General features: G+C 43.5%; 1 long non-coding RNA gene across 1 annotated transcript; it reads right to left on the bottom strand.

The window, feature by feature from the left end:
• Positions 1-4236: 4236 nt before the first annotated feature.
• Positions 4237-7554, bottom strand: LOC311127180. Its single transcript, XR_014613101.1, has 4 exons — positions 7466-7554; positions 7185-7238; positions 5998-6072; positions 4237-5906 (listed from the first exon to the last, which is right to left on the bottom strand). It is a non-coding gene; the product is annotated as an uncharacterized lncRNA (long non-coding RNA).
• Positions 7555-15075: the final 7521 nt, after the last annotated feature.

The raw sequence follows: 15075 nt of genomic DNA, 5'->3' as shown, positions 1-15075 counted from the left end.
TGTCCACAACCTCAAACAGTCACACTCCAAACTCCACTATGGCCAAGACCAAAGAGCTGTCAAAGGACACCAGAAACAAAATTGTAGACCTGCACCAGGCTGGGAAGACTGAATCTGCAATAGGTAAGCAGCTTGGTTTGAAGAAATCAACTGTGGGAGCAATTATTAGGAAATGGAAGACATACAAGACCACTGATAATCTCCCTCGATCTGGGGCTCCATGCAAGTTCTCACCCCGTGGGGTCAAAATTATCACAAGAACGGTGAGCAAAAATCCCAGAACCACACGGGGGGACCTAGTGAATGACCTGCAGAGAGCTGGGACCAAAGTAACAAAGCCTACCATCAGTAACACACTACGCCGCCAGGGACTCAAATCCTGCAGTGCAAGACGTGTCCCCCTGCTTAAGCCAGTACATGTCCAGGCCCGTCTGAAGTTTGCTAGAGTGCATTTGGATGATCCAGAAGAGGATTGGGAGAATGTCATATGGTCAGATGAAACCAAAATAGAACTTTTTGGTAAAAACTCAACTCGTCGTGTTTGGAGGACAAAGAATGCTGAGTTGCATCCAAAGAACACCATACCTACTGTGAAGCTTGGGGGTGGAAACATCATGCTTTGGGGCTGTTTTTCTGCAAAGGGACCAGGACGACTGATCCGTGTAAAGGAAAGAATGAATGGGGCCATGTATCGTGAGATTTTGAGTGAAAACCTCCTTCCATCAGCAAGGGCATTGAAGATGAAACGTGGCTGGGTCTTTCAGCATGACAATGATCCCAAACACACCGCCCGGGCAACGAAGGAGTGGCTTCGTAAGAAGCATTTCAAGGTCCTGGAGTGGCCTAGCCAGTCTCCAGATCTCAACCCCATAGAAAGTCTTTGGAGGGAGTTGAAAGTCCATGTTGCCCAGCGACAGCCCCAAAACATCACTGCTCTAGAGGAGATCTGCATGGAGGAATGGGCCAAAATACCAGCAACAGTGTGTGAAAACCTTGTGAAGACTTACAAAAAACGTTTGACCTGTGTCATTGCCAACAAAGGGTATACAACAAAGTATTGAGAAACTTTTGTTATTGACCAAATACTTATTTTCCACCATAATTTGCAAATAAATTCATTAAAAATCCTACAATGTGATTTTCTGGATTATTTTTTCTCATTTTGTCTGTCATAGTTGACGTGTACCTATGATGAAAATTACAGGCCTCTCTCATCTTTTTAAGTGGGAGAACTTGCACAATTGGTGGCTGACTAAATACTTTTTTCCCCCACTGTATCTGAGGGAGTGGGAGATCTGAGAAGTCTTGGTTGCAAGATCATGTAGGCCAGTAGGGGCAGTGATGGGTTACATTTAATGGCAGCTTTGATAACACTGTGTGATGTTTGTAATTTGTTACTGACCTTTGAGAAAGCTATGATATTGAGATAGGTTGGAGAGTGATGCCTGGAGACAACACTCAGATGCCGGTGTTGACTGTTCCTGATCTGGATGAAGATGGACAAGTAGAACTGAATAGATAAATATCCTTTTTGATTATTTGATGATTTTTCAATTTTTTTTTCAATATTAGTGTGATGTTGGTATGATTTTATGAATCAAGGGGGGAAGAGGTTAATGTGATTCATACATCATTTATATATCATTTTTATATTCTTAGTTGATATTGATGTTTAATTTGAAAGTGTTGTTTTGCAAAAGATACTGTTTGGTTTTTCCTTTTCTTCCAGAAGCATTTGGGGAACATATGGAGATTGAAATACTCAAACAGGGACAATATGAAAGGACAATATGACTGGAGGAGATGAAACAAGGAGGGTGTGGCCGATTCCATCATCAACAGTCCATTGGAAGAGGAGACTACGGGGAGATGAAGTGTAGTGGACTACATTCCAGTGTCTGCAATGAAATATAGACATGTGTAATACATAATTGTGTCATATTCTTAGGGATTAATTTTTGTAGAAGGATATTTGATGTTATTGAATACATGTGAGGATCTTAGATGTTTTTGTTTATTTCGTGAATGATTAGGGACAGGGAATTTAGGCAGGGAGAGGTTCACTGTAGGGTCCAATGGGTTGACCAGCCTTACAAGTGGATGTTTTTGGATAGGATTTTGTTTGCAGGGGCTTACATGTGTATTTAATTGCATCATAGTTTCAAATGCATTTACATGGTTTATGAGGTTATCTGGAGTACCGAAGGTGGTTGCCTGGGGCAGAGGGACCGTGAGAGAATTTTACTGTCTTGATTGATGGATATCTGAAAAGATGCCTGCCGGACAGTTTTTCGCTCTTACACTCTATAAAGATTTGTTCATATTTCATAGTAATGTATTCATACTTCATAAACAGTTATTCATATTTCATAGAAAGGTATTTACACTCTAGAGGAGAATGTTTTTGGTTTAATGTTAAAGATACTCAATAAGATAAATTGTTACTTGTCATAATCCTATTCTGTTTGTTTTCGAGACTGTTCGTCTCGAAGGGGGGAATATCGTATATGAAGATTATGTCTTTGTTAAATGTTTTTCATGAAGAAATGGAATGTTGTTTATGTTAGTATCAAAAGGGAATGTTTTAGTGTAACGCCACATACAACAGACAGGAAGTGTGTTGTAGACAGGGGAGACTGGTGATTGGCCAGAAGAGGGAGCATCTTTTTGCATTGTTTATAAATAGGGGTTAAACGAAGAAGAAAGTCAGAACGGCCATGGCAACTGGGACGCCGTTCTCCGGACACCGCGGGTCTGTAACTTATGCTGTAACCTTGTGATATTAATAAAAGCCTCTAAATCATTGTGCAGCATAAGCGGACTCTTTGTTGACAGCAATAATTGCCACCATTCACCCGATACGACACGGCCTTTCAGGTTATGTTGATATAGATTGCCACGGGGGGCCAGTATGAAAAATGTATGCACTCACTAACTGTAAGTCGCTCTGGATAAGAGCGTCTGCTAAATGACAAAAATGTAAAATGTAAAATATAGGACTCGTTTTATTGTGGATATAGATACTTTGTACCTGTTTCCTCCAGCATCTTCACAAGGTCCTTTGCTGTTGTTCTGGGATTGATTTGCACTTTTCGCACCAAAGTACGTTCATCTCTAGGAGACAGAACGCGTCTCCTTCCTGAGCGGTATGACGGCTGCGTGGTTCCACAGTGTTTATACTTGCGTACTATTGTTTGTACAGATGAACGTGGTACCTTCAGGCATTTGGAAATTGCTCCCAAGTGATGAACCAGACTTGTGGAGGTCTACAATTTTTTTTCTGAGGACTTGGCTGATTTCTTTTGATTTTCCCATGATGTCAAGCAAAGAGGCACTGAGTTTGAAGGTAGGCCTTGAAATACATCCACAGGTTCACCTCCAATTGACTCAAATTATGTTAATTAGCCTATCAGAAGCTTCTAAAGCCATGACATCATTTTCTGGAATTTTCCAAGCTGTTTAAAGGCACCGTCAATTTAGTGTATGTAAACTTCTGACCCACTGGAATTGTGATACAGTGAATTATAAGTGAAATAATCTGTCTGTAAACAATTGTTGGAAAAATTACTTGTGTCATGCGCAAAGTAGATGTCCTAACCGACTTGCCAAAACTATAGTTTGTTAACAAGAAATGTGTGGAGTGGTTGAAAAACAAGTTTTAATGACTCCAACCTAAGTGTATGTAAACTTACGACTTCAACTGTACATATTACCTCAATTACCTCGACTAACCTGTGCCCCCGCACATTGACTCTGTACCGGTACCTCCTGTACATAGCCTCCCCACTGTTATTTTATTTTACTGCTGCTCTTTAATTATTATAATTTTTTTTTTTTTACTTAACACTTATTTTTCTTAAAACCGCATTGTTGGTTAAGGGCTTCTAAGTGAGCATTTCACTGTAAGGTCTACACCTGTTGTGGCAAATACAATTTGATTTGATTTGACATCCCCCTTCACTGTCAAACCTATGAACATCAAAGGTAAACGCTCAGAAGAACGATCACATCCCTGGGAATAAGCTTCACACTCTCCAATTTACTCAAAACCTGCCCAGAACAAACTGTAATCCACTTAGCAATAATTTCCTTCCTCCAGTCATGTAGACTGGAGTGCAGAATTTAGAACACCTCCATAGTCTCATCACACTCCAGCCCAGTAGGTGGAGGTAATGCACCTAATACTGGGATGCACACCGCCATAGTACACCTAATACACTGCCATAAAACCCCAACGAAGAAGAATACATTTATTGTTGATCATGTGTTTGTAGTTTTAATCCCCATTCCAAAGTAATTTGATCATTGAGTTATAATTCTGATTTAAAAATGCATGCTGACCCACTACACATACAATACATTGACAATAAGAGTCAGACATTGTTCTGTATGTTGTTTCGCTGATGCACCTCCATTCTCCATCTCTCTTGTTCTGTAGGGTGATATTTATCTACTTGGCGGAAGGTCTTTGGGTGTATCCTCTCCTCAGGCTCGTTAGCACCTCTGGTGTGTTGGGGTTATTCCTCTTCAACATGACGGTGGTGAAAATGTTGTTCTTCTGGGACAGACCCTGAACAACTGTGTCTGGGGTGAGTGACCTCAGCAGGCTAGAGCCATGAAGTCAGAAGCAGAAATACCATGCTAACGTTATAATAACCACTCTTATTATTTTAGGAAAAGGCAAGACTGTTACTAAAAGGAAATGAAACTCCAGTGGAGGCTGCTGAGGGGAGGACGGCTCATAATAATGTATGAAACGGAGTAAATGGAATGGCATCAAACCATGTGCTTGCTACCATTCCACAGATTCCGCTCCAGCCATTACCACGAGCCCGTCCTCCCCAATTAAGGTGCCACCAACCTCCTGTGAACTCAACCCATGTTCCTCTTTCAATCCACTGGGCCTGATACATTGTTGTCACTCCGATTTCCCCAACATACCTCAATAAATACTGTATGTGTATGAATAGATATTGCACACAGGGTCTTGGGATATATACTGTCCTCTGACAACATAGTTACTAACTAACAAATATGCCTCTAAGATATTGTGGGAAAACCAAATATCTTATTTAAAGAGAGTGAAATTAAACCTATTATGTTTGTGTTTCATGAAGATATAGTTGTTCTTTTTAAAATAAACGTAATCAGCATATCACAAGTGAAAAATAGAACTCAGTTGATTGATTTAGTTCTTTTCTACCAGGAAGTTATCACATTTTCAAAACAATACTTTTCCACTTTCTAATTCTCTGACTACAACTTGACCAAATGAGAAGATGAGAGTATAGATGAGGTGATATAATATATTACCAATTGTTATAACGTTTTGTCTTGAGATTGGAATATTATTGTGTTTCCAGAAGCTGTATGAACACTTTCATATCATACATATCTGTTAAGTGGAAATCAGGAACCGTATGTGAGCTATTATAGTCTCCAATACCATGCAGTGGCGTACCACCGTTTTTTGGGGGGGAGAAAGCAGCTAACTTCCTACAATTCTACACATTTTGCCATGGGGCAAAGAGTAAAATGTGCAGTTTTATAGCTAATCATTTCATGATTCAATAATTAACTAATAACATAAAAGGGCAGCACATCACTGCAATGACAACTCTGGGCGCATCTTTCTTCATTCTCACATTGTCCGTTAATGTTTTTTGATACTGGTGGAAAGCTTGATCTTGCGTAGAAATACATATTTTCCAGGGTACCAAATGTGAATGTCTCCAGAAATAACTGTGCCGTACATTTCCTGGTGCATTTCCTGGTGTGTGGATCCTTCAGGAAGTGCTACCACGCAGGTCCCTGTAGTCCTTGAGGTGTTGAAGATAATTAGGGTCTGCGTCTACCAATCCAACTGACAGGACTTTGGCCAATAAGTGATAGTCTTGTTCATTTAACTGCAGAAGAAACTAATGTCAATTGATGGTATAAAATAATATATTAAACAGTTTTGTTATCAGAATATACATGGCCTGCAACAACTCCCACCTTTTTCTTGTTGGCTTCCTTGTGTTCAGGATTTTGAGGATTTCCACCTTTATTTCTGCGCATCAAAGCATTTCTCTGTGAAAAAAAGGTTACATGGTCTTTTAGAATGAAGACTAGTGAACTGTGATTAGGACAACAATAATAATTTTACAAAGCTCTATAAATAACTAAATGAGGTCACTTTCATGCCATGGGCCATAAATGGCTCTGTTTGTTATTTATCAAAATATGAATGTCTTTGTTGTCAAGACAGGGAACCATTTCCAAACATTTCAGCAAGCTGACACAATATATCCAAGTGTTTATTAATCTGATAATACATTTAAAAAACACACCAGGGCCCTTTTAGTCCGTGTTAACCCAAGGAAGTATAAAGGTAAATGGCAATGCACAATACATGATTTGCACCCATTTGTAAGTCGCTCTGGATAAGAGCGTCTGCTAAATGACTTAAATGTAAAAAATGTACAGATGTGTCAATTAAGCCCCCAATGATTGCAGGAGAAAATGTCAAGATAAAAATATTAAGGTTTACAGTAAAATTGGAGGACACTGAACATGTGTAATCTGAAAATCTAGAGTTAAGATGAGGTTGATAAGGAATCCTTTTCTGTTTTACACTTCCTTCTTAGGAAACATTTTATTTGCATACCCCGTGGGAAGCGTTCTATTTTTTCTTAAGTTCCAAGAAACAAGTAGGGGAATCATACTTAGAGAATTAATTATTTTTGGAGTGTGCCTCCCCTCCTTGTTCGGGCAGGCTTCGGCGTTCGTCGTCACCGGCTTACTAGCCACTGCCGCTCCATATATCATCATTCCATTTGTCTTGTCTTGTCAATGACACACACCTGGTTCTTATCCCCTCATTAGTCTGTGTATAAGTGTTCCCTCTGCCCGCTTGTCTTTGTGGGTGATTGTTTTATGTGAGTTGAGTGTAGCTCGGTGGAGCTACTCGCCCCTTGTATTGCCGGGGTAGATTGTTCCCCTGTGCCTGTATTTTGTGGTCGCTATCCAGCACAACTGTGTACAACGGAATAAACTCTGTATTCGGTGATTTACCCTCCTGCGCCTGACTCCTTCTAATCACACTCATCACATGGAGGGCATTAAGAGCAGTTTTAAAGACAATAGCACTAGTTTTGGTATTGGTAGTGAAACTTGTGATGTAGGAAATAAGGAGTACTCACCTCTTTTAGGCCATTTGAAAAGTATATAATGATGCAGATGAGGCCAATGGTAATCTGTAAAGGTTTAATGGAAAATAAACATTAGGTCAACATTTTATTTTCCCACACAAGGGCCTAAGTCTTGTTATGATGAAGGATCTTAAAGAAAAAATACAGGTTGCACAATAGTCTAGCACTGCTTACCAAATCCTGAATAAAGTATAGGTAATACCTAGTATGGACTGCAATAGGGAAGCTCAAATAAAAGGTCCTTGTTTTTTGAGTAAAGAGTTTGAACTTACCCCTAATATGTACAACATGTGTCTTTCTCTGTAAATCCTTCCTGTGAGGTGTGTGAGGTCTTCTTGTCTTAAGTGAAGTGAAGTCTCCTACTCCTACGCTTTAACAGACTACTCTTGCAATGTGAAACTCCTACAAAGGACCAGCAATACAGGTTCAACAGCATTTGTAAGGTATTGTTAAACCACAAAAGGCTCTAGTTATGCGCAGTGAGCTGGGCTATTACGTAAATAAACGTCAAATGATTGAATCAGGATTATTTAATGATACACTCAACATGGCTATAGAATTTTTTGTATAGGCTACACCTAGAAACAACGTGTGCATAAGGTTAGGCTACTGTTATTCTGTGGAAAATCTGCACACCCATGGATGCCTCCATGTAGTGCCTATCAAATATAGACCTATTGGGAAACATTATAAAACCAAGCATGCAGTTACTCAAGGACTACTTATAAAACCATAAAGTCTTAGGTGCTACTGAAACCGACCCCCTAATTAATTGCTTGGTAATGATCATTTTTCAATTTAAAATGTACACATTTAATGCTGTCTCAAATCGGGGAGAGGAATGTAGCTTACATTAAAACGACATTAAAAATGTCTGACTTGCTAACTGGTTGTAGTTATACACGTGCCGCGTTCATCGAATCAGCAACACGTACATTTCCGAGTTTTCTAGTTGCGAAGAGCATTTGAATGTGGCATAACAGTATGTTGGCGTGTTTTCCTTCTGTGTGTATGACAGCCCATAGCAAACTTTGGTAGCAGTTGCCTGGTCTCAAGGACTACCTACAATTTACACCTTCCGAGCTATTCTGGTCATCGACATTTAACTAATACAAGAAAACATTTCAGACCTCTCGTGGCAACGGGAGGAAACACTGTTCAACTGACGACTGTAGTCAGCCTGCAGGCACCCGGCCCGCCACAAGGAGTCGCTAGAGCACGATGAGCCAAATAAAGCCCCCCCGGCCAAACCCTCCCCTAACGACGCTGGGCTAATTGTGCGCCGCCCTATGGGACTCCCGGTCACCGGCGGTTGTGACACAGCCTGGGACCGAACCCGGGTCTGTAGTGACACCTCAAGCACTGCAATGCAGTGCCTCAGACCGCTGTGCCACTCGGTAGGCCCCTGGTTTTTATATTCTAATCAGGGACTGATTCAGACCTGGGAGACCAGGTGAGTTCAATTAACCACGAGGTAGAATCAAAAACCAGAAGTGTTTCGGCCCTCCAGGACTGGAATTGAACAGCCCTGATTTAGTGGGAAACCCTATGCGGAAATCCACTTACTCACCCATTTTTGTTCTATGGGTAATTGCCCATGATGACACACTAAACACGCACACCAGGCAGTCAGAGGCATTCCAATCTCATAGCATTCAGTCGGAGAAGATTCCAGACTTGCTCAATGGCAATGCATTGAAATCATTTTGCATGTAAACTTGGACTAATCCTTTTGAAAACAGACACAACTGACACTTTAGTGACATTTTAACTGGCATCTTGTGATGAGTGTCAGGCGCAGGAGGGTAAATCACCGAATACAGAGTTTATTCCATCATACACAATAGCGCTGGATAGCGACACACGAAAACAGGCACAGGGGAAACTATCTACCCTGGCAATACACGGTACGGGATACTCCAACAATATACAGGCACAGGGGAAATATCTACCCCGGCAATACAAAGTGCGAGTAGCTCCACCGAGCTCCACTACACAAACAACAATCACCCACAAGGACAAGGGGGGCAGAGGGAACACTTATACACGGACTAATGAGGGGATAAGAACCAGGTGTGTGTGATTGACAAGACAAGACAAATGGAATGATGATATATGGATCGGCAGCAGCTAGTAAGCCGGTGATGACGAACGCCGAAGCCTGCCCGAACAAGGAGGGGAGGCAGCCTCGGCGGAAGTCGTGACACATCTATCACACATTTGAGATAAGAACCTAACTGCACTGAGGTGAAGATGTCCTTCCAGTCCTTTCTATCTAGAGCAGTGGTTCCCAAAATGTGGAATTGGGTAGTGCATCATCAGTTTTCCTCTTGTCATGTCAGTCATTGCATACCTAGAGAAATATTATATACTATTATATTATAACTTGTCAGAAATGTCCAGATCAAAATCATATACTGTACAACACTAGATTAACAGATTTGTATAAGTAAATAATGAGTCAGCTCATAAATATATTTAATCAGATCATATAATAGTGCTATAAACATTCCTCATCAGCAAAAGGTGGGGCCTTTCTTCTTCTGAGGAAGTTGCTTAAATGCGGGCTGTTACAGGAGTAAGTGAGTTATGGGATTAGCAGGGTATTACCAGAGCGCAAGAGGCGAAGCGAGAGGTTTTACTCTGCCCAAGATCTGTCCACGAAGTGAGGAATTTTTGTATGGAGGTCAATGAGAGAGGGTCAATTTTGGTCAACAAAATACAGTGGGGAATAAAAGTATTTAGTCAGCCACCAATTGTGCAAGTTCTCCCACTTAGAAAGATGAGAGAGGCCTGTAATTTTCATCATAGGTACACGTCAACTATGACAGACAAAATGAGAAAACAAAATCCAGAAAATCACATTGTAGGATTTTTAATTTATTTATTTGCAAATTATGGTGGAAAATAAGTATTTGGTCAATAACAAAAGTTTCTCAATACTTTGTTATATACCCTTTGTTGGCAATGACACAGGTCAAACGTTTTCTGTAAGTCTTCACAAGGTTTTCACACACTGTTGCTGGTATTTTGGCCCATTCCTCCATGCAGATCTCCTCTAGAGCAGTGATGTTTTGGGGCTGTCGCTGGGCAACACAGACTTTCAACTCCCTCCAAAGATTTTCTATGGGGTTGAGATCTGGAGACTGGCTAGGCCACTCCAGGACCTTGAAATGCTTCTTACGAAGCCACTCCTTCGTTGCCCGGGCGGTGTGTTTGGGATCATTGTCATGCTGAAAGACCCAGCCACGTTTCATCTTCAATGCCCTTGCTGATGGAAGGAGGTTTTCACTCAAAATCTCACGATACATGGCCCCATTCATTCTTTCCTTTACACGGATCAGTCGTCCTGGTCCCTTTGCAGAAAAACAGCCCCAAAGCATGATGTTTCCACCCCCAAGCTTCACAGTAGGTATGGTGTTCTTTGGATGCAACTCAGCATTCTTTGTTCTCCAAACATGACGAGTTGAGTTTTTACCAAAAAGTTCTATTTTGGTTTCATCTGACCATATGACATTCTCCCAATCCTCTTCTGGATCATCCAAATGCACTCTAGCAAACTTCAGACGGGCCTGGACATGTACTGGCTTAAGCAGGGGGACACGTCTGGCACTGCAGGATTTGAGTCCCTGGCGGCGTAGTGTGTTACTGATGGTAGGCTTTGTTACTTTGGTCCCAGCTCTCTGCAGGTCATTCACTAGGTCCCCCCGTGTGGTTCTGGGATTTTTGCTCACCGTTCTTGTGATCATTTTGACCCCACGGGGTGAGATCTTGCGTGGAGCCCCAGATCGAGGGAGATTATCATTGGTCTTGTATGTCTTCCATTTCCTAATAATTGCTCCCACAGTTGATTTCTTAAAACCAAGCTGCTTACCTATTGCAGATTCAGTCTTCCCAGTCTGGTGCAGGTCTACAATTTTGTTTCTGGTGTCCTTTGACAGCTCTTTGGTCTTGGCTATAGTGGAGTTTGGAGTGTGACTGTTTGAGGTTGTGGACAGGTGTCTTTTATACTGATAACAAGTTCAAACAGGTGCCATTAATACAGGTAACGAGTGGAGGACAGAGGAGCCTCTTAAAAAAGAAGTTACAGGTCTGTGAGAGCCAGAAATCTTGCTTGTTTGTAGGTGACCAAATACTTATTTTCCACCATAATTTGCAAATAAATTCATAAAAAATCCTACAATGTGATTTTCTGGAGAAAAAAATTCTCAATTTGTCTGTCATAGTTGACGTGTACCTATGATGAAAATTACAGGCCTCTCTCATCTTTTTAAGTGGGAGAACTTGCACAATTGGTGGCTGACTAAATACTTTTTTTCCCCACTGTATGTAATTGTTTATTTGGTAGAATAGACATTTCGGAATTGGTTAGGTTGTTATGATGCTCTGATATAAGTGGATGTACGTGGCATTTCGCAACTTTGAAAAAAAAAACGACTTTATAGCGAAGTTGTGCCTATTGTCATAGAGATAGATAGGGGACTCATCATGGATATAACCAGTTTTAGCATTGGCATTGCCATTAAGGGGCTTCCACCATTTAAAAAAAAACTAGTCAACTAGGTGGGGATTCCTATGAGCTGGGAGCAATCTGCCAATGAAGAAGAAAAGTGACTACTTTAAAATGGAGATAGCCTCAATGGCGCTGCCCATGCTGTCACAGATGCTATAATGGCACAGATACAAAAATGAGTCCTCTATCTCTATGGCCTGATTACACGCATATCTGCTCTCATTGGCTAGAATGGTCCCACCTGATTTCGCCTCCTCCTGCCTGCTTTCCATCTTTGAGGACATGTATTTCCATTGTTAGAGCTGTCACCTGATGATCTTGTCACAATACAATAGACAATATTTGGTATTCCTTAACCACAGGTTAAAATAAAAATGGTATCCTCACTGTCATGGATTCAAAAGTTAATTTAGCACACTGCACAGAATGATATCACAGTCGGTCACACAAACACTTAGAGCTGGGCGATATGGACAAAAATCCATATCACGATAAATTGACCTTTTTTTTGCATTAACGATAAATCTGCAATAAATTACAATAATTGGTTGTTTGGGGAGGTGCTAGAGCTGGGCAATATGGACAAAAGGTAATTGTGATAAATGTAACTATTTTGCTCGATAACAATAAATACAACCATTTATTTTTATGGGCAGTTACTCTAAACCCCAAAATATTCAGAGACAAGTAAAGAAGAAAACTGAGATGGTAGCCTGATTCAAAAAGAAAGCTATTTGATCTAACATGTCCCCCCTCTAAGGAATTGAAGCTAATTTACTTAGATGCTCATTTTCCCACAAGAGGTGTGTTTAGCTGTTAAAATGCTGTGCGTTATGTAGTGCAAATAAAAGCACTTTTGCTGTTAAGTTTTCATGTAGTCTACCAAATAAAAAAAAACAGAAGTTTAATATGTTTATTGCATTTTGAACTCTACGGATGGTTTTGTCACAAACTGTTGCAATAAATAGCATTCTTGCCCAATCTGGTTTTGGCGAATGCTGTATAGACAATGCTGATGAAGTGGAAAGGGTAGGTTATATGATGAGATATGGATAAAGGCAAGACCATAAAAATTAAATAAAAACATTAGTCAAGCACCGACCATGTCACTAGTGTCAAGGTAGATGTAGGTGGGTGTGGTGGTGGAATCAGGCGCAGGACGCAGAACGTTAGTCCAACAGACTTTAGTTGATGCACACGAAAAACAATCACAAACAAACGCCCTGAGGCGAAACTCCGCACGTAGGCGAAAATAACGGGCGCACTAACAGGTGCGACAAAAACACTCCAAACAATGGAGATATAGCTCAACCGAGCAAACAGTAGAAATACAGCCTACCTGTCACACCCTGGCTCTGGGACTCATTATGTTGAGCCAGGGTGTGTTCATTCTATGTGTTCTATGTCGATGTTGGGGGTTCTAGTTTGGTTTATTCTATGTTTGACTGAGTGACTCCCAATCAGAGGCAACGAGTGTCAGCTGTTTGCTGGTTGTCTCTGATTGGGAGCCATATTTAACTGTCTGTGTTTCACTTTGGGTTGGTGGGTTTTTGTTCCGTGTCGGTATTTGTTTACCGTGGACTTCACGAGTCGTGTTTTGTTTGGTATACTTTAACTAATTAAAGTCATGTTTGTTTCACACGCTGCGCCTTGGTCTACTCACTCCTACGACGATCGTGACAGAAAAACCCACCAAACCAGGACCAAGCAGCGTGTCCAGGAACACACGCAGGAGGTAACGCTGGTGGATGTCCTCCTCGGCTGGGGGCAGATTACGAAGGAGGAGGCCGTCCGGTACCGGAAGGCGATGAAGGGGGAGACCCAGGCAGGAGAGGAGCAGCGGCGTCAGCAGTGCCATCGTCGGACGGACGAGAGGCACCCCCAAGAATTTTTTAGGGGGGGGGGGCACGGCATGGGCGACTGGGCAGCAGGAGGCTGCCACAGGGCGAAATAGGAGACGAGGAGAGAAGGCCACCGGGTTACGGGAGCCATTGGCGAGAGGAGGGAAGGAAGTTGTAGAGGCACGGCGAGAGGTACTGAGGTGTATTGCCAGTCCGGTCCGGCCCGTTCCTGATCCCCGTTTAAAGCCAGTGGTGTGTGTTCCCAGTACCGTCCGGCCTGTTCCTGCTCCACGCACCAAGCCTACGGTGTGCGTCGCCAGCCCAGTCCGGCCTGTCCCTGCTCCACGCACCAAGCCTACGGTGTGCGTCGACAGCCCAGCCCGGCCTGTTCCTGCTCCACGCACCAAGCCTACGGTGTGCGTCGCCAGCCCAGCCCGGCCTGTCCCTGCTCCACGCAACAAGCCTACGGTGTGCGTCGACAGCCCAGCCCGGCCTGTTCCTGCTCCACGCACCAAGCCTACGGTGTGCGTCGCCAGCCCAGCCCGGCCTGTCCCTGCTCCACGCACCAAGCCTACGGTGTGCGTCGCCAGCCCAGCCCGGCCTGTCCCTGCTCCACGCAACAAGCCTACGGTGTGCGTCGACAGCCCAGCCCGGCCTGTTCCTGCTCCACGCACCAAGCCTACGGTGTGCGTCGCCAGCCCAGCCCGGCCTGTCCCTGCTCCACGCACCAAGCCTACGGTGTGCGTCGCCAGTCCGGTCCGGCCTGTTCCTGCCACCCGCACCAAGTCTACGATGTGCGTCGCCAGCTGGTCCGGCCTGTTCCTGCCACTCGCACCAAACCTACGGTGCGCGTCGCCAGCCCGACCCGGCCTGTTCCTGCCACTCGCACCAATCCTACGGTGCGCGTCGCCAGCCCGGTCCGGCCTGTTCCTGCCACTCGCACCAAACCTACGGTGCGCGTCGCCAGCCCGACCCGGCCTGTTCCTGCCACTCGCACCAAACCTACGGTGCGCGTCGCCAGCCCGGTCCGGCCCGTCTCTCTTCCACGCACCAAGCCAGGGGTGCGCGTCGTCAGCCTGGTAAGGCCCGTTCCTCCTCCACGCACCAAGCCAGGGGTGCGAGTCGACAGACTGGACCAGGGGCACTATGGGGGGTGTATTGGAGGGTGGTGGTCAAGGCCGGAGCCAGAACCGCCGCCGAAGAGGTATGCCCGCCCAGCCCTCCCCTGTTTTGTTTAGTTGAGGCGCGGTCGCAGTCCGCGCCTTTAGGGGGGGGTACTGTCACACCCTGGCTCTGGGACTCATTATGTTGAGCCAGGGTGTGTTCATTCTATGTGTTCTATGTCGATGTTGGGGGTTCTAGTTTGGTTTATTCTATGTTTGACTGAGTGACTCCCAATCAGAGGCAACGAGTGTCAGCTGTTTGCTGGTTGTCTCTGATTGGGAGCCATATTTAACTGTCTGTGTTTCACTTTGGGTTGGTGGGTTTTTGTTCCGTGTCGGTATTTGTTTACCGTGGACTTCACGAG

The sequence above is a fragment of the Coregonus lavaretus genome, assembly GCF_964263955.1.
Source record: "Coregonus lavaretus genome assembly, chromosome: 1".
In the NCBI taxonomy this organism is placed as follows: Eukaryota; Metazoa; Chordata; class Actinopteri; order Salmoniformes; family Salmonidae; genus Coregonus; species Coregonus lavaretus.
The sequence above is the reverse complement of the archived record's forward strand: the minus strand, read 5'-3'. Positions and strand labels throughout refer to the sequence as shown.